The following is a 27,201-nucleotide window of genomic DNA, read 5'->3' as shown; positions in this document are numbered from 1 at the left end:
ATGTTGATACGGTACCAACCAAAGAGTTGTGAATCAAATCTATCAATACATGTTGTTTGAAACCATGGGTAGAACTTTTGTCCCTAGAAGGAAAAAATCATCAAGTAGATTTGTTTTCTATGCCGGAGTGTACTACCTACACCCAAATCCAAATCCTCTTCAATGACATTTAACCACCAGAGTCCAGAGTCGATTGCCCACCATCCATGGGGTATGGATCCACACCCCAGATGTGATCTCCACACCCTATGGATGGTGGGAGATTGATTCTGGTGGTTAAATGTCATTAGAGAGGATCTAGGTTCCTTATACTCATCCAGACAGAGAGGGATACAAAATGACCACCCCATCCCTTGTGAAAAAACGAAAATAATCACCCCATCTCCCATGAAAGGCGAAAAATAACCACATGCCTCATTTAGAGAGTCTACAGATCACACTATCCCATTGGAAACACTTTGCCCAAAAATCAAATAGGGGACTGATGAACTAATGATAAATGACGACCATTTCCAAAAAAAAACAAAAAACACCCAAAAAAAAAAAAAAAAAAAAAAAAAAAAAAAAAAAAAACCCGATTTCAGACTTGCATCACATTCGGTGCACCTTGGTACGATCAGAACAACAACCGAGACTGAGGTAAGAGGTTCCCTCGTAAGTCGTACCTAACAACCACTGTATTGAGGTTGCGTTTGATCTCTAGAAGGTTGAAAATTCCATCCTCTCAATGCTTACGACACCATACCTCCGATCAAAGTCAACACTTCTAATTTTTAAGTCCCTGCAAATACCGTTAGATTGGGATCAAAGTTGATACAATACCCAACTCCCAAATAATCCATTCCAGAGATTCTGATCAAAGGGAAATTAAGCAGAGGCTTATAGTCTTGACTATGGAACTGGTCGTTTTAAATCAATTATTTTGACATAGAAGGCCCTACGCTATCCTAAAATTGACGACTTGAAATAAGAAGAGCAGCTGGCACGAGATCCTGGAAAGCGACCGAAACCGCAGCCCTGGATCTCCGGTCTATAAAATCGAACGGCTGAGGGATGATACTATCTTTCAATGTAACCGTTCAAAACGAATCTTCTATCCTGCGAGGGCGACCGCAGCGTTCACCATCTCCTATTAATTCTCTTTGTACACGGTGGTTAAAGTTCTTTCCAACCCTGGTTCTGCTCCCACCAGGCCAGGCTATCAGCTCTGTCTCTCTCTTGTTTGTTTCTCTGTCGAAGATTTGTGCCCTAGTTTCTCGATCAAATCTTTAGTTCTCTGTGGAAGAGGTATCTGACTTTGGAAGAGAGAAGAAGATAAGGGAGAGAGGGAAATCTAGGAGACTAGACGACATGATGCAATCAAATAACGGGGCTGATCCGCAGCAGCAACAACCACAACAGCATCACCAGCAGCAGCAATGGATGGCGATGCAGTATCCGGCGGCGACAATGGTGATGCAGCACCAGATGATGCCGCCGCCTTACCCGCAACACTACATGCCTTACCATCACCAACAGCAACCTACGCAACAACAGCCGCAGCAGCATGGATCTACCGATGAGAACAAGACGATCTGGGTTGGTGATCTTCATTACTGGATGGACGAGAATTATCTCAATAATTGCTTCGGTCACACCGGCGAGGTTAGTTTTTTTTCTTTTCTTTTCTTTTATTCTAATTAAAAATATCTCCTTCCTTCCTATTGATTATAATTGGTTGAGTTACCTTGTCATTGCTTGGTTGATATGGAAACAATATGGTTATGCATGTCTCCCGAACACACAAAAAATTTGCTCTTAAGGTGGTTTGGCTTGGATCTTACGTGAATTAAAATAGATTTTATGCTTTTTGGAGTTGAGCGAGGATGTTTTATCGGAGAGTCTGCATTTACTTGCATCCTGAATTCTTTGGTGCCATACGTCTGATCCCGGGGTTGGGGATGGGGCAGAGAATACCTGCGAGTCAATCCTCTTCTGGATGGACATGACGCTAGCACTAAGTGAATTGATAATGTGATCAAAATTTATCCTCTGTACTTGTATTTTGACAACTTTGAATAAAAATGCTCTTGATTGAGTGAACCTCATCTGTAGCTTTTCGAATAATGGCATTTTCTTTTTCCAAAATTTCATCCGGGTAGTGGAGTAACATCGGGGTGTTTTAAGAAGTGGTGGAAAGAATTCTATGTATCTCCCTATCGGAAAATTTGCCTTTTTTTTTCTTCTTATTCAATTTTTCCTAACCATATCTTTACTAGGTGGATTGGACCTCTAACCGATTTAGCTTGAAATCACAATTGATCTGTAGAATATATTGTAAATTGTACGTCAAAGTTACTTGATCTGGTTATCATTTTAATTTGAGTCGTTTATGATGGAACCCCACATTATGGTTCAATTGAAGATGGCCATCTACTACACTGCAACCTATGGTTTTGGTTCTGTCACTTCAAGCAGTCGGATGAAAAATCAAAGGGGAAATGATATTGTTAAGCAACATGGCTTTAGTTAGAATAGTGTTCAAGACAGGGAAGTAGGGGGCAGGAATTCCTTCAAACACCTGCTTGGGCATATTTCTTGCTGTAAGGGAATTTATACTGTCTCATTCCAACATGTAGGTATTTAGAGGCCTAGAATCTTCTAATGTTTTTAATTCTTATTGGTCCTCGATTTCTATGTTGTTTCCCCTCATTGCAATTGAAACTTGATCCATTTTCTGGTCCTCACTCCTGCTTCTTGATTTTTACTAATTGCTATATTTTATTAACCTCCTACTTTTGGTAACTTCTGGTTAATCTGTTAATCAGACTGGGCCCTACTTTTGTGGATTTAAAGGAGGTCCCAGGACTTGAACTCGACCTGGGTATTGGGCTGTTCTGAGCCCTGGTTCTGATGTTACTGAAAGTTCACTCTATTTGCTGTTTTCCATATTTCAGATTTGGAATTTTCTAAATTAATTTTAATCCGGCCATTAGATCGTTATCATACTTTGGGATTTGAATTAACATAGTGGGATTGAGGTCTGATCCAAGTTTCAGGTCAATCCGTTGGTTGGATTGAGTTTAATTTCAGTTTTTCCGTCTCAGGGTTCCCTGACTGTGAGATCGTTGTTTTTCAAACTACTCCCAAACCGCTCAACGGATCATTCCCATCTTATAAAGACTTCTTATTATTCCTATTAATTATTGTTTCCTTGAGTTTATTGTTATTCTGAGGGGTTTGAATTTCTAGTCAACTTTTGGGTTATCTGTTCGAGTTGGGTTGTCTTGGAATCTTGTCCGGAAGTATGATTCTTTCAACCCTCCACCACCCATGCTAGAATATTTTTTTCCGGAATCTCTCAACGGGAATATATGGGAAAGCATTGATTCAGCTCTCTCTAAAGTATGATATAGGAATAAGAAGGGTCATTGAAGCCACGGTACAGACCTGGGTTTGATTCCCGGCTGGTGCACAGATGTTTTTTTTTCTCTTTGGGGCCCAACTATTTAAAAAAAAGAAAGAAAAAAAAAGAAAGAAGGGTTAATGAAAGAAAATCGGGTTTGCTAATAAGAGATACATGTTTTCCAAGAGGGAAAGTGTAGTTGTGCTGAAGCCTGAAACTTGTGAGATGGAAAGGGTTTTAAAAGGCTATATTTGTCCTTTATGTTTGTTAAAATACTCCAGCGATACTGTAGTGTGTTAGTAGTTGTCACGATTGGGGGGGGGTCTGTCCGTAACGTGATGTAGTGAGTTTATTTCCCTTCTTTAGTTTCCTTTTTAATGTGTAATCACTTATGTGTACTCTCACTAGGATTCCTACTTAAGTGTCCACCTTCTATTATTAGCTTGTAATTCTGATTTAAATCAGGTTCTTAAATTTTCACATGGTATCAGAGCGATGAAGAAGAAGGAAAAGAAAAAGTTCTTAAATTGTCATAAGGTGCTTAAAAGGTGTGCGGTGTTCGATTACTGTTGTATTAAAAAAAAGGGGGGGGTTGATGCTCACCTGCATTGATGCAAATACACTACCTTGGACTGACCCGAACCTAGTTTGGTATCCAGATGGAGATAAACCGGGTCCAAATTTGAGTTTTTGGAATTTTGTAGGATTTTAGGAATTTATGTTATTTAGGGAAATAATGTCTTTTAGTTTATTTTATTCTCTTTATTTTAGAAGTTAGCTACTTAGGATATTTGGTTTCCCAATTGTTCTTAGTTTCTTAATTAGAAAGTTAATCTTTCCTTTTAGGAGTTTTTTATTTCTCTTTATATGATGTAATTCTCCATCGTTGGAGACAGATATTGAAGAATGAATTGAGTTTATGGTTTGAGTAGCTTGAGGGCTATGTGCGTGTGCACTCTTCTTTCCCCCTTCTTCTTATGCGATTTCTTCTCGCTTCCCCCTGCAACTCTGATTTCTACCAAGTTCCCCTCTTCTCCTATCTGTCCCTCCACCAATTTGGTATCAGAGTCGAAGGATCCAACTCCTTCCCTGTTAATCTCTCTCATCCCTTTCTTAGTCTTCTTCCCTGTTCTCTTTCATGTGTTTCTGTTCTGCCATATGACTAGCAGAAGTTCAAAATAATAATAATAATAATAATAATTCACATCACTGAAGCCCATCCCATTCCCGCAGAAACCTTCTCCCTCTCCCAACCCCAACTGTAACCTTTCCCTTCCACAGCAACCATTCTCTTCACTCGATTTCACACAAAAACAAAAAAAAAGAAAGCAAACCCCTTTTCCTTCGTTACCCTGCTGTGATTACCAGCAAAATAAACTCACCAGCAACCTCTTATCATCTTCTTCTTCTTCTTCTCTCGCTGTAACAGCGAACAAAAAAAAATAAAATACTGCAAACCCCTCCTTCCCTTCCGCCACCCCAAACCCCCCTTCGCTTCCACAGAAACCCTCGCCCTAGTGTTCTGCCAGAAACCAGAGACCAAAAAAAAAAGACGAATAGAGAGAGAGAGACAGAGAACATTAAAAAAAGGAGAGAACTCGTACCTGGTTTGAAGCTGCAGCTGCCTTCTTCCGTCGAAGTCACTGTCCTTGGCTGAAGTCCAAGTGTGTGTAGAACTCCACTACCACAAGCTATCCCCACTGCGATAAGTCCCCTCTTCTGTGTTATTTCCTTTTCCCAGCCCCTCATGATTCCCTTTTGTTCTTTATTAACTTTTTTCTTTTTTTTCCCCAAATTACCCCATGTTCTCCTTTTATTCAATTACCCCTTATTTCACATTACTTCCTAGTTTGCCCTTAACCTTTTAAATTTAATTCCTTTCCAATTCTATTCTCCATCTAACTTCTTAAGTGCCCTTAAGATTTCCTTTATTTCAAGTCTGCCACCACCCTTATAAATCTTAGTTTATTTACTGTTTTACCACTAACTCCTTGGTGTGAATATTCTCGTATTTGTTTGGATCCATACCAAGTCCGAATACAAACCTGACCATGGATTCATTTGTGTTCAATTTTAGAGTGCAGTTGCCCAATGGAATACTCGCTACTCTGTTTACTGATGAAAGGTAGAGCGACAATTTTGTCTCGTGATTTGTGGTAGAGATGCTCTCAAAGAATGACCAGATCATTATTCACTCTGAGGATTTTGTATTCGTCGAATTCTCTGTTTCTTATTATTGTGATGGTGCATACTGTGAAGTGTTTGATTCCTCTCAGTGCATTATTAAATTGCGTCGCGAATGGTTGGAAGCACGAAAAGGCATCATTGATCGTGATAGAAACTTGTGCACCTTACATCCTTTTCACCTGCGCTAGATATTCAATCTTCATGGTTTAGTTGATGACGGTTGTTCTAAGCCAACAGAGGTGATGTCGTTGCTGCCTCAACAAGAACAACAAATAGCGGCAACGGAAGATGAGAAGATTGTGGATCGAGTAACGTCGGATTCCAGTGTAGTAAAAGCTATTCCACATCATGAGTTCGTTCTTCCTCACAATTTTCCAGCCATGGATGCACCTCCAAAGCTTCATATTTTGGATTTTCTTCAAGTTGAAGACATGGAACCTATAGCCCCCGCTTGTGAGCTTTTATTTCTACCATTCTACAAAATTCGTGGGGCAGAGTTTTTGTCAACACCGGGGGAATTGATGCATATACACTACCTTGGACCAACCCAAACCCAGTTTGGTATCCAAATGGAGATGAACCGGGTCCAACTTGAGTTTTTGGAATTTAGTAGGATTTATGAAATTATGTTATTTAGGGAAATAATGTCTTTTAGTTTATGTTATTCTCTTTATTTTAGAAGTTAGCTACGTAAGATATTTGGTTTCCCAATTATTCTTAGTTTCCTAATTAGAAAGTTAGTCTTTCTTTTTAGGAGTCATTTATTTCTCTTTGTATATGATGTAATTCTCCATCGTTGGAGACAGATTTTGAAGAATGAGTTGAGTTTATGGTTTGAGTAGCCTGAGGGCTGTGTGCGTGTGCACTCTTCTTTCCCCCCTTCTTCTTATGTGATTTCTTCTCTCTTCCCCCTGCAGCTCTGATTTCTACCAAGTTTCCCTCTTCTCCTAACAGGCCCTCCACCATGCATTGTGCTGCTCACAGAGATTGACGGGCTTGCTTAGGATATTTTCTTTTATTGCTGAATCGAGTTGCTGCTGTCATTGAATTTGCTGCTGCCTTTGGTGGTCTTCAACTTGCGATTCTTTTGGAGTCTTTTCCGCCTTAGTTATCGCCTACCTTATCTCGATTCTGGTTTTTGCCCCTGCTTATGTCTTGAAGAAGGAGACAGTGGCAGTTTCTCTATTCTGGTTCGATTTGCAGCTAAGGGTTTCGTTCATGGAATCAAATCTGCTTGCCATATTGCTGATTTTATTGTTTTTTCGTACATGGAACCATAAATGCTGCTATTTGCTATGTTGGTGCTCGGTTGGAGACGAAGGGTTTCAACGGTTCAAGGCAACCATCAATTTGCTGCTGAATCCTTTGTGCAGATGCTTCTATTCATTGGTTTTCGCCTCTGGTTCACGCTGGAGGTAGGTGATGAGTTCAACAGTCCCCCTTTCTCTCTTCTTTCTCCTATCTCTTCTCCTCCTTTCAGTTCTCTGGTTTTCCTTAAATAGTCTTTTTGTTACCTAAAATGCCCCCGCAACACCAATCGTATCTAGTATTCCCATGTGTCATAATTAATTTAGTTTCCATCTTTACCCCAAACTCTTCCATCTAATCAACTCATGTCCCAATTTTTAATTTTCTTTCAAGTCTCCCCCTGATCAATAATTATAAATCCTTTCCATATCCTTTGCTCCTTATCTTACCTGGTAACGCTAAATTTTTTTTTGGTTATTACAATATTGCCACTAATTCTTAAGTTTGAGCCAATTTTTTAATTGAGTGGGCCTATAAGCGTTATGAACCGGGTTTTGAAACCCCATATTGCATTCTTTGGTGTATTTGCTTGGGTGGTCTCGTAAGTGTGGCCAATAAATGGGTTTCAAACTGGCATCGCATGAGGCCCCGATCATATCAATTTGGGGTTCCAATTTTTGAAGATTGGCATGCGTGACAATTATTTGCTACTGTGAGGGGAGATTGAAAATTATTTAGTGGGATCTTACTTGCATAGAGATTATTTTTACCATGAAGGGGTGAATTGGAAATTAATTTAGTGGGATCTTATTGCAGCCTACTCTTGATTATTGAATTTTTTTTTTGTGATGTTCATCCTTTGAGATGCTGATTATTGGTGGTCCTTATTTGTCCATGTGTATGATGCTACACGTGAGGGGGATATCTGCTCAAGACTATTTTTATCTAAAAATTACTATTATTTTTTGGGTAAAGTACACGTACCCCCCCTGTAATGCACCCAATATTCCTCGTACCCCCCTAAGCTTCTGATAAGTCCACGTACCACCCCTCAATATTCCACGTACCACCCCTGCTTTACCCCCCTAATGCCATTTAAGTCCACACCATATGTTAAATGCTAAAAAATGACCAAACTACCCTTTCTTCTATCTTTTCTAAAATTTTGAAAAGACCTAATTGCCCTGATCTATTGCTAAAATTTGAAAATACCAAAATGCCCTCATCTTCCCCAAATCATTATCTTCTATTACATACCCAATACCACCACCACCACCACCACCACCACCTACCATTAACACCATCACCACCGTGAAGCCCCACCGCCAGCACCACCGCCACCCACCACCATCACCAACTACAGTGCGGTGAAGAGGCAAAGGATCTCATCGGTTCAGATTGTTGAACTAAGTGATGACAATGGTTACTCCAGAATCCATTGGGCAGCTTCAAGCAACAGCACTACTGTGGGGGTGGGAAGATGGGTTGCTCTGGCAGCAGGGGGTGGGGGCAGAGAGATGGTCATCAGCAGGAAGGGGAGATGGGTTGTGCTAGCAGCTTCAAGGTTGCTCTAATGACCAACTCCGACTACAAGGTCGGATTTGGGCTCGACACAAATCAGTAGCCTATCTGCGCCAGGCAATAGTCACAACAAGATCGAGAAGCCAATCAATACTAAATGTAGAGACCAAATCGAAGGTAACAAAAAGCTGCAAAAAGGCTAAGGCTTCTAAATGATTTGGCCCACATGGAGTTAGTTTCCCTTTCCATTCAAGGGCCAATTTTTTGGACTTCTCCTTCACTTGAGGTGAAATTTGAGGGGAGATCGTCTTTTGCTGTTCTAATAAAAGAATACAATGTCTTCTAATAGCCGCCAATTCACCATCCTTGTCCCCTTTAGAGTTGGGAGGATATACGAAGCCGATTTAAAAGCAACAGAAACTTCTCCTCGGATCAGATCCAGCTCTTTACGATGGTTGACTACATAGGAACGCAAACCCTTTCCATCCATCTTGATGCATAGGGATTTCAACTCAGGTCAAGGAATTATTTCGGAATCCTCTTCCTTCTTCACCGGCGCAGTTCCCGAAAGAGTCTGTTTGCCATTAGACTCAGGAATCGGGTGAGGGGATTTTTCCATAGCCAATTCATCACCGGCTTGTGGATTCAAGTTCCTTGAAGCGTTTCTCTATGGAACTCTTGATCGAGTTCAAATGCTCATCCAGATCCTTCCACTGAAGGGTAAAGGAAGAAAGGAAAGACGAGTGTGCTTTGAGATCTTCGAAAGACTTCCAACCCAAAAGGGTTTTCTTCATCGAACAGGGAAAGGGGTTTCGGCCTCTGATCTGAAATCCTCTTTGGGTGAGGTTGGGGAAGATGAGGGCATTTTGGTCTTTTCAAATTTTAGCAAATAGGTCAGGGCAATTAGGTCTTTTCAAATTTTAGAAAAATAGAAGAAGGGGTAGTTTGGTCATCTTTTAGCATTTAATACCTGGTGTGGACTTAAATGGCATTAGGGGGGTAAAGCAGGGGTGGTACGTGGAATATTGAGGGGTGGTACGTGGACTTATCAGAAGCTTAGGGGGGTACGAAGAATATTGGGTGCATTATAGGGGGATATGTGTACTTTACCCTTATTTTTTTGTTTGTGTCCTCAGCAACAATTTCATTTGTGAAGATGGTATTCAACAACAATTCATATTTATTTGGTCTACAACAACCTGATATTGGCTGGTCCGCAATAACCTATACTGACTATCTGGTTTGAAGTAACCTAAACTGTCTATCTGGTCCACAGTAATCTATACTGTTTATCTGGTCTACAACAATCTGATGCTGCCTGGTCCGCAATAACCTATACGGCCTATTTATCATTGGAGTTTTTATTTGAGACCTCTGTTTGAGGCTCTATATCTGCCTTTGTTTGAGCAGATGACTACCTACTACTGGCCTTCTTTATGAAGTGCTACCTACTACTAGCCTTCTTTGCGAAGTGCTGCCTACTACTAGCCTTCTTTGTGAAGTGCTTTTGATATTGTTGGTGCTGATATGATATTGTGGATTGCAGTTAGTGTTCACTACCGCCTATTTTTCTCGTTGCTGATTGGATTTGTTCGACACAATGGTTATTATCTAGTGATGCTGTTGATGATTTGTGTGCTTGAGTTGATATTGCTACCTAAATGATGTTTGTCTCTCTCTTTGTGCTCACTGGCGTCTACAACTGTTATTCAAGACTGGTGTGCTTGTAATATCTATTCTTGTTGTTTCAAGCTGGAGCCTTTGATATATATACTCTAGCTTGAGGGGGGAGTGTTAAAATACTCGAGCGATACTTTGATGTGTTAGTAGTTTTCATGATTGTGGGGCTGTCCCTAACATGAGGTAGTGGGTAGTGGTTTCCCTTTTTTACTTTCCATTTTATTGTGTAATCACTGATGTGTACTAACTAGGATTCCTACTTAGAGGCCACCTTCTTTTATTAGCTTGTAATCTGGTTATAATAAAGGTTAGACTGACCATGGGAGAACACAAGTGATGTAGATCGAAGCATGAAGAAGGGAAGAGTCAGGAATTACTGTTCACGTGGTACTGTTCATGTGGACAGTGTCACACCCATATTGCCTTGATGGGAATCCTTCTAGAAGATCCAAGTTGAAGACTAAAACACTGTTCACGTGAACAGTATCAAAGTCAAAATTTTCCTTGTTTGGGATTGATTTTTAGAAGATCTTGTGGGTCTATCAAGTGGAGGAAGAATCTATCCTAATGCTGCCATAGTTTAGTTTCTATTTTCAGTTTATATTAGGTAGTTTCTAATTTGATTATCTTTGTATGTTTAGAAGGCTGAGTTATAAAGCCTTTAGTAGTTTCTAATTTCATTCAGTTTCTATTTTCCAAACAGTTGTTAAGTTTTACTTTCTATTTTTGTAGCCTAGCCTCAGTCTATGTAAAGGCAGCTATTGTAATTGATTTTTTTGAGGCATTCTTGCACTTGATTATGGGAGTAAAACCCCTGTTCAACAGCTGGGATAGCTATGGGTGAGAGACCCAAGGCTGAGAAAGCCCATCCCCTACCCCCTTCTGCTTCTATCTTCTCTTCTCCTCCCTTGCCTGTTCGATATACACTGTTGTGCTGTTTCTGTGACTGCAATAAACGATTGTGAAGATAGCCTTTGGCCTTTGAAGAATTGGGTCAACCTACCATCAATTGAAGTGGTGCTGCTGTTGCTGATCAACATAAGGAGGTTATTCACACCTTGCGGATTCACTTCTACCCGCTTGATGCATATCCAAGCCTCCACGAGCTGAAGAAGCCACCCTAATCATAGAGCCTTAGCTAGGAGCCTTAGTTTATTTTCTGCTTTCTATACTTAGTTTTTTTTAGTTCAATTGTAAAGTTAAATTGAACCGGTTCATACTTGGTTCAATTTTAGTGAAATGATCCTATTGGCTGATAGGGTCTTATATTCTATTGGTTATTTAGGAATCTTTTAAGTTCAGGTGTTTTAATTGTTTTAAAGTGTTTAAATCAAACCCCTCCACGATTTCTGAAGGAGGAGGACTTGTAATAGTTTTAGGAATCAGGCCCTTAGGCCTATTATATTAATAAAACCGTGGGAAGGCTCCCCCACATTATTCAGACTAAAAAAATTGACTCTGTTTGCTGCTGCTGTTTAGCTCCATGTGAGTATACCTTGTGGGTAATATCAAGGAGACCTTGTGAGTCATATCAAGGTGGAGGGATTGGTGGACTCCTATCAACTCAGGAGGTCCTGCTCTAGCTCTTCTTCAAGCTGCCATTGAAGAACCTGCAAATCTAGTAAGTTATTTACAGTTTTCTGCAACTGCCCTTCTTCTCCTAATCCTCCAACCTAAATCTACTTCATCCCAATCGATCCCCATAAACGCTAGATCATCTAAATTCTGTCCAGCCCTTTCCTTTCATTCAAATCCACTCAAATTTCAGACATAACGTCCTCACAATAACCCTTCCACTTGACTTTAGTGTCTGCCCTAAACCATCATTCAAAACCCTAATTCCTTCATTCTCCATTAATTTCCCCAAAATCCTAATTACAGATCCATCACTTCCAGCCATCAGAATTCACTGTAAACACAGCCGAACTACCCTACTACTGTCCTCAACACTCGGCCAGAAGCCCTAGTCCAAATTCCTACTCTAAACCCTAAATCCATTATCTTCTTCTTCCTCAAAACCCGAAACCCTAATTTTCTGGAATTTAAATCTCATTCAAACCTAACTTAACCTAGCTCATTATACTCCCCTAGGCTGGCCTAGCTTTATCATCTATCACACTTGTCCATACCTTAACCCTAACCCTAATTCTGACCCAATTTCTTCAATTCTGCCCTATTCGGCTAGCTGTTCAGAAGGTCCTGATCTAATTGGCTCCTAGTAGACCCTTGTCTATCTAGGACTATATTATCCCAGTTCCTGCTGCAACTTCAAGGCTGCATATCTCCACATTCCTCCATCAAAATCTGCTGGGTTTTGGAGCATAGATCTGCGCTACTAACCACCCCACTCGATCCCAGTTCTGGCCTATTCTATTGGCTGGATTGTTCTACTGCACCAGCCTTCCATTTTCATCCCCAACTCATATCTCCACTTCTGTCCATCAGAACTGAACCAAACTTTCAGCAAAGATTCTCCTCATTGCCTACTCCACTCTATCAACATTAGAGCCCATCTCACCGCTGATTTGCCTAGTATTTGTTACCTTCTATGTTGGTGTTTACCTCCTAAGTCTGATTTGCTTCCATTATTGATGATCTGCTGCAACTATTAATGGTCCTACTGTAGAGTGGTTATTACTTGAACCCCTTCTACATTAACATGCTGAGTCTATCATGGTTCTCAGCACTTCTATTTTCCATCTTTCTTCTTCGTTGGTTCTGGTTTCTCAGGTTCTTATATTGTCACAATGCTAATTAATTTTCAATATGCTTCAGAGTTATGGATGAGTGATTTATGCTGTGAGTTCAGAAGGACAGTCTAAAAAGTTTCCAAAGTTGCATGAGAAAACTGCATCTTCAGAATTGCTTTGTACCCTTGCCAATTCCATAATAAATTCTTGAAACTCTGCTTGCTTAGATTCAAGTATTTTTGTGTTTCCTTTTATTGCTGAACCAAACACAGAATTTTTAGAACCTCACTTTTAAGGATGGCTAAATTGGCAGCTTTATGGTAGAAAAGTAGTTGGATAGAGATTTTATTATTTTCTTGTCAAACAGGTGTTTCCAGCTTTTCATTTTCACATTTATTTATATATTTATCAGTTGCTTCATGTGTGTCCTTGGATGCTTTCATTTCCCTCTAAGCAGATATTTTGTTTATTTGATTTCTGATTTTTTGGCATTGTAAAATTTTCAGGTAATCTCCATTAAGGTTATCCGCAATAAGCAAAATGGCCAGTCGGAGGGATATGGATTCGTGGAATTCATTTCACGGACAGCAGCTGAGAAAGTTCTGCAGAGCTACAGTGGCACTACAATGCCCAACACGGAAATGCCCTTCCGCCTGAACTGGGCATCATTTAGCTCGGGTGAGAGGCGTTCAGATGCTGGGTCTGATTGTTCAATATTTGTCGGTGATTTGGCATCAGATGTTACTGATACCATGTTGCAAGAAACTTTTGCCAGTAGATATCCATCGGTTAAAGGTGCCAAAGTTGTAATTGATGCAAATACTGGGCGTACGAAAGGTTATGGTTTTGTGAGGTTTGGTGATGAAAGTGAGAGATCACGGGCTATTTCTGAAATGAGTGGCGTATATTGTTCTAGTAGGCCCATGCGTGTAGGCGCTGCAACACCAAGGAAGTCACAAGGTATGTGATTAGAAATATTCTTGCTTTTCAAATGCAGTTATAATTACAAAGATCTTTTCTTAGCAGTGTCTTCTTGTTAGTCTAGAACAGAAATTGAGGTTAGTTGTTCTTCATTCTCTCTGTGATTTTGTCTATATCACTGTATTTTTTTTTCTATTTTTTTAAATATTTTAATATGACCCTTGACTTCTGCGACTTTAGAACTGAATCTTTGGTGAAACATTTTCTCCCGAGTCTGGTGTGTACTTGGTTGTTTCTGATAATTAACAAACTCTTTATATAGAATTAAGAATTGAAACCTTATGAGTTTTAGTGTGCAACCTAGCTTTGTTGGATTTTGCTATCGTTTACCATAACTACTTTCATGGTTTCTAATTTGATGCAATGTGTATCCTCATTTTAGTACGGCAAGGTTTTTTTTTTTTTTTTTTTTGGGTGTGTGTGTGTGTTCCTTTTACCTCATATTCTGAGCAGTAGAAGGGTTTTAGTTCTCAAGTTCTCATACATTGGACTTTAAAGAAGGTAAATGTAGTTCTAGAACTAGTGAAGGCCGTTTCAAGATTCAAACATTTTAAAGTGAATGAGACAAATGCAATATATGTGAGTACAAATTAAGAGTATGCATATTTTTTCAAGATACATAAAGTAGCCCCCCCCCCCTCCTACTCATTTTCCCACTATAGTTTGGTTATGGAGAAGGATGTTTTTTTTTTTGGGTGAATATATGGAGGAGGATATTGCCTCTACAGTTAAAGTTGGTGGTTGATGGAAGAGTGGATCTGCCTCTAAAGTGCGATGTTATCCATTGAACTAAGTTGATGGGAAATGTTAATAACAGGGGTAGCAAGGCTGGGCATGCTTTATGAAAGAAAGGTTGAACAACATGAGAAAATGACATGTTGGTGATATGAGCATAACCAGTTGCTTGATTGACAAGGCTGTAGAGGGTAAAATAAAAATGAATGCTTCTGAAAAAAAAATATAAGGTTGTACATCTAGCTCAAGCAATGTACAAAAAGTCAAAAACTCGTTTCGTCTTGGTCGAGATTTCGAGAATTTCAAGTATCTCGCTCTGACCATAATGAAATGCTACTTCGAATTAAAAAAATACACATTGTAACATCTCGCCGAAATTTTGGCAACATGTTACAAATGAAGGCTATAAAAGGACCAAGTCTCGTGAGTCTTGGTCGGTCGAAATTTGGACCGAGAGCTCACAAAGTTTCTGTTTTTCGTTTTTTTGCTCCCATTTCTTCATCTTTCACTCTTTTTTGGTGATTTTTGCTTTGTTCTTCGAATATTCGCTGCATCTACGCCGGAAGCACTTGGGGAAGTCTGTATTGAGCCTTCTTAACACATCAGTGAACCTTTCTACCATTTCAAGTAAAACCATTTTCTCCACAAATGTTTTTTTTTTGAAAAAAACATGATCAATACATGTTTGTTTGTGATGAAATTATTGTATGTCAGACACAGGGGGCCAATCTACAACCTCACGGTGTTGAATTTTTTTCTGTATTTATATTATTTTTTTGCTTCAAAATTTTGATTTTCCTACAACAAAAATCTAAAAACTATAGCGGTTATGTACATTGTATGGGGATCAATGAAATATATGTAGACACCATTTGCCGATCTACGACCTCACGGTGTCGAAAATATTTTTCTGCCAATTATTAATTATTTTAATTTTTGAAAATTATTTAAAAATTCAAATTAAAAAGGAAAAAATAGGGAAAATATGAGGTTTTTGTTTGAAAATTAATGAAAAATATGAAAGTAAACAAATATTAGTGGACATTTGAGTCACTTGATGACTACTTGACTTGTATTGGAAATTTGGGATATTGGTGTCATTCCTGTTGTTGACTTATTTTACTTAATATTATGACTTATGAGTCATTGGCTTTATGTTTCCAAGTGAATTTACTTGTTTAAAATGCTTATTAATTATTAATTTATTTTGTCCTCTAGTACTTAAAGTCTTAAACAATGTGTATGTGTAATTAACTAAGTTATACATTAGGATTCGACTGTATATTGCTAATCAATTGTGCAAATTCAAAACACCACTTTGGGCGACTATTTTTGCAATTTGAACATTTACATGTGTTTATATAATCTAAAATAGGGTTTCCATGAAGTTTCAGGCCTTAACTTGGCCTAAAATCCACGGAAATGACCTACCGAAATCATGCAGAAAAAATATAATATTTCGACCGAAACATCGGGTATTTCGGATATTTTGGTCAGATCGAAACACCGAAACGAAACGAGATTTTAAACCTTGAGCTCAAGTATTGCTGTAGCAGCTTCAAGGAACCACGACTTCCCTTGTGCTGTGTGATTTTACTTCAGCATGTTGTTCTGCCCCCCAAATTTTGGTGTATTAGAAAAAACTGTGTTAAAAATGCTCTGCAATGCGAGCAACATAGAATAAAGCTTCAGGATCATCATTCTGCTTCGTATTGATTCTTAAGAATGAGTTGGCATCATGAAGAATAGGATCTCTATATTTTCTTGATATAATTGCCTTGTTAGCATTTAATGTCCTGCTATTGCCTTTCTTGTAAGGCATACATTATATCGGTACTAAACAAGCAGCAAATCTATCGTGACTCATGTATCCTTTTCCTGCTACTATTTCCTGATAAAACAACTCGCTTATCCTGGTCCCAATTTCTTCTTCATCTATTTGGATGCATTCACTGGGTGCAACCTTTGAAGCATTGAGATGGTTGCAAAGATTCCAGACCAGATTTTGGTTATCTTATGCGAAAATACAAAAAATGTTCACTTATGATATTTCTGACGTGTTGGAATCGGAAAGGTAATTTTGAAGTTTAATCTAATTCTATATGTCTGCTTACCTTGCAAAGATTTCTTCACCATTCAGTTTTAGAGTTGGGAGTTTCTTTTACAGCACTAACTGTAATGTTCCTACTTCGTATGAATGAATATTATGTTGTGTACAGAGAACTGGTTTGGTGATGCAAACTACTTATAACTTGGAGGCTTGGAGCGTAATGCTCTATAGTTATGTCGGTAGAAATGGTTTTCTACTACGGATCATCATGGCCAACCAGATCCATATCTCATTGAAACTCACCTCCATCCAATTCATGAATTGGAGATAATTCAACAGCACTGGATGTAATTTAATGTCTCTATGGATAAATGCCATGTTGTGGTAGGAAAAATTGGTTTGACAATGTGTGAACTATTTATGACTTAGAACATAGTGCTATACAGTGTTATGTTTGCCGTCATGGTTTTCTACTAGGGAATTATCTTCCAAACCAGACATGTCACATTTAGACCAGCTCAATAAGAGGGAAAAAACTTTCCTCCCACCCCCCCACCCCATGGGCATGGCTCATAGCGCATGCCTGTGCATTCTGTGATGTTGTTGAGAAGTGTAATAAATAACCGTGTCATTCTGAAGAGAGGACTAAGAAAGATTTTATTGTAATTGTGATGCGGTTGCATAATCATGGCTGGACAGACATGACCCGATCCCAGACTGAGAATGACCAGGTCCAAACCTGGATTTTGGTTCAACACTAGTGTTTAGGAATTTAATTATTTGTTTGGGTCATTCTAGTAATCTTGTATCTTATTTTATGGGAGATAGATAATATTGTAGGATAGTAGTTTCAATTTCCTAGTTTACTTCAATCTCTTTGGTAAGCAAAGCTGTAGTTATCCATCGATTGAGATGAACAGATTGACAAAAATTGAGTTTGGATTAGCAACCACAAATAGAGTTTCCTAGTTTGCTGCAATCTCATTGGTTGTGGGGTTGTGTGCGACCAGGTTGGTTGAGTGCTTTCTTCATCCTCCTGTTCTGCTTTCATTTCTCTTCTCCTTTCTCTCAGGTACAACCTCTCTTCCTCTTCTTTGTTTTCTTATTCTTATATTACATTATGATCTTCTCCTTCTATTATCCTTTTCCCTTTGATTGTTTGAACTCTACCAATAAGATACCCTGTTCTAACATTGATATTGTTTTAACCAAAGAGAGTTTGATCTCTTTCAGATATTCTCCTTTTAACCTCAAATTCAAGGGCTTGAACCAACACCTAGGGGCGACCAACACCCTAAAGCTTGACTCCTATTACTACCTCTACTGTGACAATCAAACCCACATCCAGATTTAGTTTCTGAACCACCGCCCAGATCTGTTTGAGCCAGTTATTCTCAAAATATTACCTGATTATTGGGCCTGTTATTGCTTGGTTTTCACAAGGTTGGGAGTCAGGATTCATACTCTGAAATCTTAGTTGTTAGACAACTTAGTCTAACAACTTAAACAACACCACACATGCTAAACATCACCATGACTCATAAACTAATATTTAAAAAATACAACAAATTATAAACATCACCACGACCACTAAATGTCACCACAATACCACATGACTCAAACAAAATTTTCACTATACTCTTAACTGGAGTTATTTATCATTCTCGTGTGCCCATAGAGGCCCAAATTTAAGGTTTTGGAACCTGGAGTTGCATTAGATTGTAGTTAACCTAAGAATGAGGATGTCAGGGAAATTGTTAGCGTATCATTGTCAAAAAATTAGGAATTCAGGTACTCCAATCCTTTTTAACTTGCTTCCAAGCATAATGTCAAGAACTTGCCTAGGCCTCATCTAGGCACCAAGGCCCTTCAAAATGGACAAGGCCTGTGTTTGCCCAGTTTTTTGCAACTTTGTCCTTGCCCTCATCTCTGTTTTATGTATGCCTTGATCAATAAAGCCTCGCCTAGGCACCTAGGCTCTTGGTGTTACATGCAAAGTAATCTAAAAATAAAATCTAGAAATAATTGGGGGAGAGAGAGAGAGAGAGAGAGCATATGCTTTACGAACGAAGTAAAGACGTCTGGCTTGGGTGAGGAAGCCTACCTCATCTCGAAGAGATAAATTAGGGATTTAATTTGCTATCTTCAATTTCATATTAGCCTATTAAATAGGTAAAAAACCAAGTAGTTACAACTCCTAAAACTTCTCCCACTCCTCACGTACAACTCCAATAACTTCCCTAAATTACTATAGTGATGTAAATAACATATTACAAATAAAATAATATAATAATAATTAAATAATACGTAACGTTTAGGGAAGTTATTCTACTTAACATTTGGTATCAAAGTTGGGCACCATGTCACGGGTTCGAGTCATGGAAAGGGCTACCTAGGAGAGGGCTACCTGGAGTAGAGTGAAAGCCGTCAAGAAAGGGCTACCTGCCGACAGGAAAAAACCCTGGAGCAGAGTGGAGCCGCTTGGAAAGGGTTACCTACCACCAGAGTGAAAGCTGCCTAGAGTGAGAGCCGTCGAGGACGACGGCTGCGGAAGTGTGGTGGTCTGTTATGTGCCTAATGGGGCCCACTCTAGTGTGTGTGTGCGCTAGATTGGGCCATCCTAGTATGGGATAGGTTAAAGGGCTTGATTTAACGCGTTCCATCAGCTTCGAAGCTTTTGGTGTATTAGTCAAGCACCTAACACCTGGCATGCACCTTGGTTTGCCCTAGCGCCGTGACAACTATGCATCCAAGTTTTTTTAGTGATAGCAGTAACTGATCATGTTCACAGGTTATATCTTAAAATCCTCATCTTCGCTACACTGAGTTTTATCAATATGATGCTTCTTAACTGGCCAACATTCTGCAACATACATCATAGCCGGTTGGATGACTGCCCTATAAAATTTTCAAAGTTTTAAAGGAATGCACCACTAGAAACAACCTCTTCGCAAGAAAGAGGTAAGGCTGCTTACAATATTACCCTTCCCAGACCCTGCAGTGGGGGCAGCCTTGTGCACTGGGTTACGCCCTTTTTTTTTTTTTTTTAAAGGAATACGTCGATCACACAACACTCCTGACGCCCTCTCCTTTTCACCCATCCTATTTTAATTATCTGTGAAAAATCATCTTCTATATCACCTTTATTTATGATTGAGTCCAAATACCTAGAATAATCATTTTGTGGAATTTCCCTCTCATCAATTTTCACCACCTCATTATCCGTCTTAGTGTAACCAAAGCTACACACCATATACTTCGTCTCCGTTCTACTTATTTGAAAACCTTTTGATTTCAAGGTTGATCTCCATTGCTCCAACTTGGTGTTAATCCCTGCTTTTGTCCCATCCACCAAAACAATATTATCAGCAAAAACATGCACTAAGGAACCTCATCTTGAACATCTCTGGTTAAATCATCGATGATAAACGCAAACAAATAAGGGCTTAAAGTTAATCCTTGATGTAACCCAATTGTAATTAGGAATTTACTACCTAGACCCCCTTCAGTTCTTGCACTTGTCACAGCACTATCGTACATATATTTAATTGTGTCCACATATTTACTTGAAGCACTTCTCTTCTCTAATACTTGCTAGAGTAACTCTCTAGGGACTCTGTCATAAGCTTTTTCTAGGTCAATAAAGACCAAATGGAGATCCTTCTTGCAATCTCTAAATTTTTCCATGATTCTCCTAAGTAAGTAAATAGCTTTTGTCGTGGATCTTCCTGGTATAGAACCAAATTGGTTCTCCGTAATAGTAGTCTCTTGTCTCAGGTAGATTTAAGTAACCCTCTCCCATAATTTTTTACTATGACTCATTAGTTTTATGTCTCTATAGTTATTGCAGCTCTGAATATCACCTTTATTGTTGTAAATCGGAACCAATAAAGACCACATGGAGATCCTTCTTGCAATCTCTAAATTTTTCCATGATTCTCCTGAGTAAATAGCTTTTGTCGTGGATCTTCCTGGTATAGAACCAAATTGGTTCTCCGTAATAGTAGTCTCTTGTCTCAGGTGGGTTCAAGTAACCCTCTCCCATTATTTTTTTACTATGACTCATTAGTTTTATGCCTCTGTAGTTATTGCAGCTTTGAATATCACCTTTATTTTTGTAAATCGGAACCACGATGTTTTTCCTCCATTCATCTGACATTTTCCTTGAGCTCATAATCTTATTAAATAGCTTGGTTAGCCAAGATAAACCACAAGTTCCTAAGCTCTTCGACACTTCTATTGGGACCTCATATGGACCTTGTGCATTGCCTACTTTCATCCTCTTTAAAGCTTCTTTTACTTTAGACACCCTAATTTTTCGTATATATCAACGACATGTTATGTCTTGATGAATAATGCAGTCTTCTAGAACACTGTTACTCGAAGTATCTTCATTTAGTAGGCTGCAGAAATAACCTTCTTATCTCTTTTTAATGTCCTCATCCCTTATTAGTACTATATCATCTTCACTTTTAATACAACTACTCTTCCTTTCCCTCACTTGAGCTATCTTATAGATAGCTTTTTCCCCTTCCTTTGTGTTCAGATTGGTATAACGATCTTCATATTTCTTTGCCCTTGCTTTTTCCACAATCTAATTAGTTTCATTTCTAGCAAATTTATACCTTTGTAGATTCTCTACATCCTTAGTCCTTTGCTATGTTTTACAACTAGCTTTCTTAGTCCTAATGTCTGCTTGAACCTCATCATCCCACCACCAGTAGTGATTTTGAGTCCAATAGTGTTAGTATTTATCAAAAAAAGAAAAAAAGAAAAAAGATTTGATACTATTAGACCTCGTGTCCAATGTGGTAGGATATTTCAAATGTAACAGCATTTAGTAGTGAAGATTTGGCAGTGTAGGAGTGATTTTGTAGCAGTAGCATTCCCACAGTTGTTGTAGCTGTGGTAATTCACTGTCCCATATTCACTTGTTCTTGCTGGTTGAAGTCGTGGCTAGTTAGGTAGTTCTCTTGTAAAACTAGTTTTTCAACCCTATTTTCTTTAATTAGCTTTGTTATTGGTAGGTGGATATGCATCAAATGGTGCTTCTGCCCAGGGCACGTCTGATAGCGATTCTGGAAACACAACTGTGAGTCTGGCTCTCTCCTGTGATCCTGTCAAGTCTCAACAGAAACACCTTTTTCTTCCATTAACCCATTTTTTATTGTAGATATTTGTTGGAGGGCTTGACCCCAGTGTCACTGATGAGGATTTAAGGCAGGCATTTTCTCAGTATGGAGAGATTGCCTCTGTGAAAATACCACTCGGAAAAGGATGTGGGTTTGTACAGTTTGCTAACAGGTATATCTGGGTTTGAAAATGTCTTATAAAGTACTTGTCGCGGGATATCAAATTTAAGTAGCTGCAGTATCTTTTCATCCTTTTAAAAGAACCTCTCTCTCTCTCTCTCTCTCTCTCTCTCTCTCTGTGCAGAAGCAATGCTGAGGAGGCATTACAAAGGTTGAATGGGGCAGTCATTGGCAAGCAGACTGTCCGTCTATCTTGGGGTCGTAATCCAGGAAACAAGCAGGTAAATGGGACATATGTGATACTAAGAAATGATTTTCCTTGTTCGGGTTTGCTGCTTTGTGCCTGCTTCACATTGTCAGTTGTGCATTACAGCAACCTATTCACCAAATATGAAGCTACAGTTCTCCCTTTGTTTTGATTGCAAGTTTTCCCTCACTAAGTTTATGTATTTTGTACTTGACAGATGAGAGCGGATCCTAGTAACCAGTGGAATGGGGCATACTATGGTGGGCAGATGTATGATGGATATGGTTATGCTGTGCCACCACAGGACCCGACCATGTACGCCGCTGCTGCTACTGCCGCTGCATATGGGGCTTATCCAGTGTATGGAAACCAACCACAAGTTAGCTGAATAGCACAATGAGCTTTTAGTTGTAGTAAATGGACATTATCAAACTAGGGTGTCGCGCTCCATTATCTGTCTGTAGTTTTATGGGTTGTGTTGAATCATCATGGGACTCTCTCATGACAGCCCAGAATTGAATTTTGGCAAACCAAATTGTTCTTAGGATGTTATTTAACATTTTGTTTGAAATTTTGAGAGGTTGTGGCAACGAAAGTTACTACCATGCGGGCATAGGGACTGCTTCGTTAGTACTTTGATTGATCTGGATGGCCTGAATCAGATTTTGAAGTAGGCTTGCTTCTGGCCACTTTGGATGCTTGCTCTTTTAGGATGGCAAGGGTATTATATTATTTTTAGATGGCTAAACTCTAGAGGTAGTTGAGGCAGTTGGACTTGAGGGTGAATGTGGACTCTTAAAGAGTAATGTTCTTTTTGAGATGCTCGACTTTGGTCCGTAGGGACTCTTGCAGATGCGAAAGGGGGCTAAGATGAGACACCCTGAGAGGTAGACTATCTTTCGCCCAGGAAGTGACACTATGGTTTTTTCTTTTATTATATTTACTTGATCCGTCTGTTTGTAAGCTGTAACTACTCTGCCCTTTTATTCAGTAGCTCCCACCAAAGTGTAGCTATACCTGCCTCACTTTTATGGCCACAAGTGGGTCCATTTGCTACAGTAATATAAGATTTTATGCCATTTCTTTGTTCAATTTTAGCCCAGTGAGGAGCCAAAGGGAATACCAATCTTTAAACCTAATTAGTACACCCATTTCATACTAACTTAATTAGGGGTTTCCTTGTAATCTTATCACCTCTTAAACTCACTTCTAAGACTCGGACAACGTTCTTCTTCCCATTTTTTATGGGAGGGGGGTCACTACCTGGCTGTGTAGCCATTGCATCAGCATGAGGGCCAATGAGAGCATGCATACAGACGTCCATCCAAGGGGCAGGTGACGGCACCCTGTGTTTGGGTGTAGGGGATTTCCTACCGGGTACCACTCGTTTTCCCTATTTTATCTCTGCTTCCGTTTTGTTTCTCAAAATGTCCAAAGATGCTGCTATCAACACAATTTTCCCTTGAAACAAAATGCAAAAAGTCCAGGCAGAGGATACTAAGGTTGGTTTAACAACTCCTGCGCAGATTAAGATATAGGAATCATTATAGAGAGGGGTTTTTTTTTTTTTGGTAGAACATAATAGGGACGTTAGATAAACAAGAATCAGAAGTCAAATTAGATTGGGAAAAGTAAAAAATCCAGTCTTAGGAGGGGAGATGTTCATATCACACATTCAACGGGAGACCTGCTTAAGCATAATAAAGGGATCAGGTTTAGCAAGTCCCCGAATAACTCTGTTCTGGGTATCCCAAATAAAATAGCAAATTAATACAACCACTGAGAAAAACCAACTCAACATAACTTTGTCAAGTGAACCATTTGACAGAAAAGAGATGCAGAGATTAATTAAAGGGGATTGGAAGATGCTTTCCACGCGCAGTCCTAGAGGACCAACAGTCCGAATTCGTTTAGACCATTCACAAGAGAAGAAGAGATGCTAAATTGACTCTGTATCAGAACCATAGAGAGCACACAGTGGCTCAATTGGATCCATTTCAATCATGGTCTTAGTACATGGTATCGGAACGGGTATCGGCGACCTGTAAGATCGATATGATACTGATACGGTAACGGCTTGGATTGGCTGTATCGGACACAAATGCCTTTGGATTTCTTTAAAAAATGAGTTTTTTGACCATTTTACCCCTTGTCCGTACCGTGCTATCGATACAGTATCGCCGACTAGAAAAACCGATACGTATCGCTCGTATCGAACGATACGATACCGATACTTAGAACCATGATTTCAATAGAATTTCTTTAACTGGGATCCCTGCATGTAAGACACAAAAAAAAAACATTTTCAATTTAGGATGTAATTTTAACTTCCAAAAGAATTTGGGGAAGTGTTTCCTATTGGAAAATGTGCCCCCCCTTGCACACGAGAGACCTGCGCACCAGGAAAAATTAATAGGGGTGTCATTTCGCATTTTAGGGGGATGGGCCTGTCATTTTGCCCTCCATGTGTCTGGCGGAGGCGCCATGCGCCCCCAACAGAAAGCATTTTTTGATAGACCCTCCAGAAAGCACTTTCCCTTTCATTTTAATCCATCATAATTCTTTTCTTTTTTTTTTGGTAAACATCCATCATAATTCTTACATCACATCACTTCTAAACATGGAAGAAGAACTCGATCGAAACCTGTTGAAACCACCGAGTTAACTAGGTTTCACAGGTTTTCGAGACGAGTTGAGGGGTGATTTTAAAAAATCTAGGGTTTCGATTGAAATTCGATGGTTACGACCGAGATGTTGGTTTCATAAGTTTTGACACTTATGCCCATCGAAACTTGGGGAAACCAAGCTCGAAACCGGTATAGATACTTAAGTATGCCAGTAACCAAGCCAGAACCCAGGACAAACACTTATTTATGATTAAACATTTACTTAAGATATTATTCATAAATAAGTAAATACCCCTTTATTTGAATCCAATAAATAGTTAAAAAATCAAATTTCAAAAGGAAAAAAAATCAACCCTCCAGTTCAAGAACAAAAATTGGATTTTCGGCGATAGGTGCAATTTTCAACTTTCTAATGCTGGGGTTTTTCTCAAATCTAAAAATTCCATAAACTTAATATGGTAAAACATTGCTAAAACCCAAAAGTCGGTAAAATATTCGTTTATTTTGATGTCCAAAAAAATATTTTCATTCAGAACGATTTTGATAATATTTGCGCATTCCAAATTAAGCTTGACCGGTACATAACTCCTTCTATATAAACCAGTTTTAAACAATCTTGGATTTGTTGGAAAATTGTCAAAACAAAGTTTTCTAACAAATTCAAGATTGCTTAAATCTAATTTATATTGAAGGTGTTATGTTCCGGTCAAACCTTATTCGATACCATGTCCAAGAACAATATACAGTATCAAATTTGGATCAAAACCACAAGTATTATTTTTAGTGTTCTTTATGTGAAACTAATGCATGGGTTGGATTTAAAACGTAAAAAATAGGCAGCACAACAATAATCAGGGCAAAAAAAAACTTCTAGGCCTCGAAACCAAGGTTCGAGTTAAACTGGAAAAAGTTCTAGGTTTCGATCGAGATATGGACGAAATCGAGATTAACTCGATTTCTGGCTAGTCGAAACCTAGTTGAAACCCGAGTTTTAGAACCTTGCTTCTAAATCAAATGAGACCTACGACATACCATCCAAACCCACAACCAAACAGTCCAAACCCACGCATTAGCGCAATAAATGGGTGACTAATTTGACCCGCCCACGACCATCATTGCTTGGCAAACAACAACCATCCAAATTTTAAGAAATGAAAAAAATATGAGATCATGAGCGATGGATGTTTGTAGATAGGGGTGGAATTGGAATCGTTATCCCTTTCAATTCGCTACTCCCTCCAATTCTTCACATGGGGGAGGAAATGATCACCTTATACCCTACCCAAAAACATTGTCCAAGGTGGGATCCACTCCCCTCTATTAGAGGAATTGGAAGTGATATTTATTCGTGGAATTGTGAAAACCCTAACCTAAACCAATCAAATCAACCAAATCAAAACGGAAAAAAATCCCTAATCGCATCAGATCGATTCCTTATCAGCTCAGTTTCATTTTGGAGTATTATTGAACCAACCAAAAAATCGAATTACACCAGATCCGCCACAAAAAACATCGAATATAAAAAATTGAATCGAAACAGAACCAAAACTGACATAATTGATATGAAATCGACACCAACCCAAAAACCATTAAAAACATGTTTATTCTCATGGATTTGCTCGGTTGGTTTTGGACAATGTGCTTTGATCACGGGTCCCACGTTCAAGATTGGAGCATTATATCAGGTACGACGAAGTAGTGTTCTATTATTACCCTTGGGAATATACATACATGATAAACCAAATTTAAACTGAACTATATTAAACCGATTACAACTCCATAAGAGAAAACCAAAATAAATCAAACCCAAATAAGACTATAATTAAAATCAAACATTCCCTTTTATTGATTTTATTTCAAATTCACCTATTTTTATCCAGAAAATGATTTGGTTCGACTGAAACCAAACCTCGTCCAACTCAAACCAAATTGATGGATTGACACCCTTATTTGTAAATGAGGAAACATAGAAAAAACCTTTTACTATGCACCGATCTTTAAGTGCAGACCTAAAAACTCGACATATTAAAATTACAACATCCAAAGGTGTTGAGCTTGAGAAGAGACGACAAAAACAAACACTTGCATTAAGCTCGCATAAAACCTTTTCCAATACATCGCAAGTCCGCAAGATGTCCACGTTATAGAGTATTTTAATCCAGAAAACACAGTAGTAGGCTAGTAGCACGTTCTCTATACTTCCTTCTCCCTCCCTCATCCTCCTCCTACCCAATCCAACCCTTTTAGTAGAACAACATAGTCATGAATCTTTTTTTTTTTTTGTTCGGTTAAAATAGTCATGAATCTCATGATGATGATGATGGCGGTGATATGGTTGTCTCTCTCTCTCTCTTTAGCTGTCGAGCTTAAAAGCCCATTGCTTTCGTAAGTTCCTGCATCGCCGATGACGTCAGTCGACTTTCTAGAACGTTCCACGCAGGTACTCTATGGGAACGGACTCCACGTGTCGTTTTCCCAGTCGTAAGAGTGAAGGACCATATCACCATAAGTTCTTTTTCATTTTCTTTTATTATTTTATTATAATAAAAACACGGTTATTGTGCCGATTGGCGTGTGGTTTGAGTGATTACCCAAAAA

General features: G+C 39.0%; 1 pseudogene; it reads left to right on the top strand.

The window, feature by feature from the left end:
- Positions 1-1,157: 1,157 nt before the first annotated feature.
- LOC122661679 lies at positions 1,158-22,577 on the top strand (annotated as a pseudogene).
- The last annotated feature ends 4,624 nt before the right edge of the window (positions 22,578-27,201 follow it).

This window comes from Telopea speciosissima, chromosome 5 (genome assembly GCF_018873765.1).
Source record: "Telopea speciosissima isolate NSW1024214 ecotype Mountain lineage chromosome 5, Tspe_v1, whole genome shotgun sequence".
Taxonomy (NCBI): Eukaryota; Viridiplantae; Streptophyta; class Magnoliopsida; order Proteales; family Proteaceae; genus Telopea; species Telopea speciosissima.
The sequence above is the reverse complement of the archived record's forward strand: the minus strand, read 5'-3'. Positions and strand labels throughout refer to the sequence as shown.